Below are 4,863 nucleotides of genomic sequence, written 5' to 3' on the forward strand. Positions count from 1 at the left end.
AGATGGGGCCGAATCTTGGCCCAGTCCAGAACAGGAGCCCCCCAAGTCGGAGTTCCGAGCAAGGAGCTTCGACTTTGCTAGCGCTCGTCCCATGTCCAGTTAATCCTCGTCTATCGGTTGTGCTCGGACGGAGCCGTTTGTGGGGGGAGATGAGAAACCGCGCGTGTGATAACACGATTTTATATCGTATATTTAGCTTGAAATCCGTAGATATTAATAGCATTTTTCGTTTATTATATTGTTTTATTACGATATTATGCGAGTATTTGCTTTGTTTCAGGTTTTACTCTCTTATTGAGACTATTTGTGAAAAGGAGAAGAAATGGAGCTAAAATGACCACTATTTGTGCCTAAAAGATGAAAAAGGGGTGCTAAAGTGAAAAAGAGGTGCAAAAAGGAGACCAAATGTGCAAAGCCATGACCCAGCCCACGAAGGATCAATTGTGCGTGGCCTAATTCATCCCAGCAAGTGGAGACGCACGTCTCCAACGTTCTTCTGCCACGTCACGATGAGGAGACGCCCGTCTCCAGCTCTCCCTATATTTTCTCCACTTGAGACGCACGTCTCAAGTCGTGTGCTGAGTCTCCCTAAAGAAGTGGAGATGTGCGTCTCCAAGCCCCAGTCTGAGAAGTTCCTACTTTCACGCATTCCAACTGCAAAGGCTCGCCTATAAATAGAGGCAGCCACTTCACTTCAAACTGTCCGATTTCCTGCTAACGAAGTGCTGCCGAAATTGTTCCGCGATCGCTATTTTCTTCCTGCTTTCAATTAAACAGTCTTATTTTCTCATAACAATTTCTACACCGGAAATTGTTGTGAACCTTTTATAAATCTAGCCTTACGTTAGATTTATCGTTTTATTTCCTTGTTTTTAATTTCTGTCCGTTTAATTCCGAAGAACGATCCAGCCAACCTGTGGTGGAAGTTCGATACTTCAAGATTCAATTGCAATTTATTTTATTCAGGTTTATTATTTACCGCCTTTATTTATATTATTATTGTATGATATATTATATGCCATTTAACATGCCTTTTATTATAAGCCAAATTAATTTATGCATGCTTAACCGTATTAATATGTCTGGCTAATTAACTAAGATATCGGTATGTAAAGTAAGTTAACTGTGGGATCCGAAATAAATTGGCTTAATTATATTTTATTAAATATCACTTGTTTTTGGTTTGTATGTCTAATTTAATTAGTAAGTCTTAAAACCAATAGAGCGAAAGTTTGAGGGGTTAAGACGGTCAAAGGTTAAAATCAATAGAGCGAAAGTTTGAGATCTTTAACTGGATAGTAGACATAGGACATTAGTTTTAAGGATGGCGAAAGCGTATTAAAACTAATTGGAACTTATTTATTTTCAAAAAATGTTTTTACACCCGAGCGGGATGGCGAAAGCGTACGTTAGGGATATTAGCATGTTCCGAGTCAACAGAGCGAAAGTTTGAGATTAGGGGATTTAAATAGATAACGACTTCATAAAACGAGCATTTTATTAATTACGCTGTTTCCAAAGAGCTTTTCTAAAATCTAATGGGATGGCGAAAGCGTACATTACGAGTTAGGATAGTAATCTAAATCAACAGAGCGAAAGTTTGAGAGGAGGATTTTTAATCAATTGAATTAATAAATATTTTTAATCGAATTATGCATTAGCCAATGGACCTTCGGATCACCTTAAGTTAAACGAAATACATACTGATATCCGTCTATTATTATATTTCTTAATATTCACAATTACTTTCCCTTAGGAACAATCAAAATATTAGTAGCCTTAGCTTTACATAGTAACCTTAGATAACGGTAGATCGATTCATAGTCCCTGTGGATTCGATATCTTTTAAAACTACACGACACGACTGTGCACTTGCAGTCATCAGATTAATAGACACGTAAAGTCGCGATCAAGTTTTTGGCGCCGTTGCCGGGGACTATTTAAGTCGATATCCTAACTCACTATTACACCGTAGAGACTAGGGCAATTCTTTCCTTTCTTTCTGGACGATTGTATGCCAAATACTCGTTCACAAGGAGGAGATTTAATACAACGAATTAACGAGATCGAACGTTTCATTAACGTCAAACGTCGAGCTCGCAATCTTCCCGAAGTAGCACCAATTCCGATTAATCAGGAATTGATCTTTACTGATCAAATCAATCAAATTACCCCGAAGTTAGAGATGGCTGCTATTCGTCCTCTTAGAGACTATGCCGCTCCTTCACGCGTTGAACCTCACTTAAGTATCGCACCACCTGCGATTGAGGCGAACAATTTCAAACTGAAACCATCGTTGGTACAAGCTGTTCAACAGAATCAATTCTCTGGAAGCCCTGCAGACGACCCCAACCTCCATTTATTTGTGTTCGTGCAATATGCCGATACTGTCAAAGCTAACAACGTTAGTTCCGAAGCTATTCGATTACGTCTCTTTCCCTTCTCCTTGAGAGATAGAGCTAGAGCGTGGCTTCAATCCCTACCTTCTAATTCCATAACTACATGGGACGAACTGAAGAGAGTATTCTTAGCAAGATACTTTCCGCCTAGCAAAACCGCTATGCTAAGAGGTCAAATCAACAGATTTACCCAGAAAGATAACGAATCACTCTTCGAAGCTTGGGAACGATACAAGGACATGCTTAGACTATGCCCTCATCATGGACTCGAACCATGGCTGATCATCCATACTTTCTATGGTGGTCTCCTTTATAACACTAAAATGACTATAGATGCCGCTGCTGGCGGAGCACTAATGGACAAACCCCATGATGAAGCATACAACCTCATAGAGAACATGGCACAAAACCATTACCAATGGGGTGGAGAATGAGCCGCTCTAGAGAAGACCCAAACCAAAGGAGGAATGTACGAAATAAGTGGTATAGACCGCGTTAACGCTAAAGTAGACGCTTTAACTCAAAAGATCGAAAACTTAACCATCACTCCTTCAGCCACCGCTGCTGCCGTAGCACCTAACTGCGAGATTTGTGGATTAACAAGACACGCAGTTGCCGAATGTCAACTCTTGACTGGAATCCCATCTGATCAAGTAAACTATGCTCAAGGAAACCCTTATTCTAACACGTACAACCCTGGATGGAAAAACCATCCGAACTTTTCGTATAAGAACAACAACGCGTTGTACGCGCCTGGACAAGCACCTGCTGTCCCACCTAGCTATCAAAAAGCGCCTGTAGCTGCTCAAAACGCCCCTAGGAAGTCGAATCTAGAAATCATGATGGAAAACTTTATAGCTTCCCAACAACAAACCAATAAGGACTTCCTAAATCAAAACATCCACAATAGCGAGCAACTAAAACAATTATCAAACAAAGTAGATGCCTTAGCTACACATAACAAAATTTTAGAAACTCAAATTTCACAAGTAGACCAACAACAAGCACCTACTGCTGCCCCTGCTGGCACGTTTCCTGCTCAACCACAACCTAATCCTAAAGGACATGCGAACGCGATAACACTACGAAGTGGAACAAACTACGATGGACCTATCGATCCTAGAACTCAAAATGCACCCATGTCACAACAAGAGCCAAAGGAAAGCAAAAAGAAATCAACTGATGATCAAACTGCTAAGACCAATGAGAACAACAACGAAGTGGAACCTGAAAAAGAAAAACCTTACGTTCCGCCACCACCTTATAAGCCACCAATTCCTTACCCTCAGAGATTAGCTAAATCAAAAACCGAAGCGCAATTTAAAAAATTTGTAGAACTTCTGAAACAATTAAACATAACCATACCGTTCACAGAAGCCATAACCGAAATGCCTTCGTACGCTAAATTCTTGAAAGAAATTCTATCGAACAAAAAGAAACTCGAGGATAACGAAACTGTAACACTTACCGCTGAATGTAGCGCTATCATCCAAAATAACATGCCTCCCAAACTGAAAGATCCTGGTAGCTTTTCTATACCCTGCGTAGTAGGAAAGACTATTATAGAGAAAGCCTTGTACGACTTAGGAGCCAGTGTTAGTTTGATGCCTCTTTCAACCTGTAAGAAGCTAAATCTGGGTGAGCTTAAGGCAACGAGAATGTCTCTTCAACTAGCTGACCGTTTAGTTAAATACCCTGTAGGAATGTTAGAAAATATCCCTGTTCATGTAGGCCAATTCTACATCCCAACTGACTTCATCATAATGGATATCCAAGAAGATTCTAACATCCCGATCATATTAGGAAGACCATTCTTAGCAACCGCTGGTGCAATTATAGACGTCAAGCGAGGAAAGCTTACCTTCGAAGTAGGAGAAGAGAAAATAGAATTTATTCTTTCCCAATTCCTAAAAGCACCTTCTATAATTGACACATGCTGCTCTGCCGACATAATCGATGAGTGTGTAAATGAAATAAAATCCGAACCACATAAGGAAGCCGAGATCTTAAGAATTCCTATACCGCCAATATTTGAAGATGACAACTGGCGTGGGGAATATCAAGATAACCACCTGAGTGAATGTTTAGCATTGACTCCTGATCCTATACTTGGGCCTAAGAAACCTGCTATAGAACTTAAAACACTACCTACTGACCTTAGTTACGAATTCCTAAACGAAGAACATAACCGACCGGTTATAGTTAACGCCAATTTAGGACAGACCGAGACTGAAAAATTACTCACCGTCCTAAGAAAATACCCAACCGCTTTAGGATATAACATATCAGATCTGAAAGGAATAAGTCCTTCCATCTGTATGCATCGCATTATGCTAGAAGAAGATTGTAAAACCTCTAGGGAACATCAAAGGCGAATAAATCCTATCATGAGCGATGTGGTTAAAAAGGAAATCCAAAAACTGCTAGAAGCCGGAATCATATATCCAATATCCGATAGTAAATG

The 4,863-nt window shown here is 40.1% G+C and overlaps 1 non-coding gene across 1 annotated transcript; it reads right to left on the reverse strand.

Moving 5' to 3' along the window:
• Positions 1–2,560: 2,560 nt before the first annotated feature.
• On the reverse strand, positions 2,561–2,667 carry LOC131640286 (small nucleolar RNA R71). Its single transcript, XR_009295217.1, has one exon. It is a non-coding gene; the product is annotated as a small nucleolar RNA R71 (small nucleolar RNA).
• Positions 2,668–4,863: the final 2,196 nt, after the last annotated feature.

Source organism: Vicia villosa, unplaced genomic scaffold (assembly GCF_029867415.1).
Source record: "Vicia villosa cultivar HV-30 ecotype Madison, WI unplaced genomic scaffold, Vvil1.0 ctg.003025F_1_1, whole genome shotgun sequence".
NCBI classification, from domain to species: Eukaryota; Viridiplantae; Streptophyta; class Magnoliopsida; order Fabales; family Fabaceae; genus Vicia; species Vicia villosa.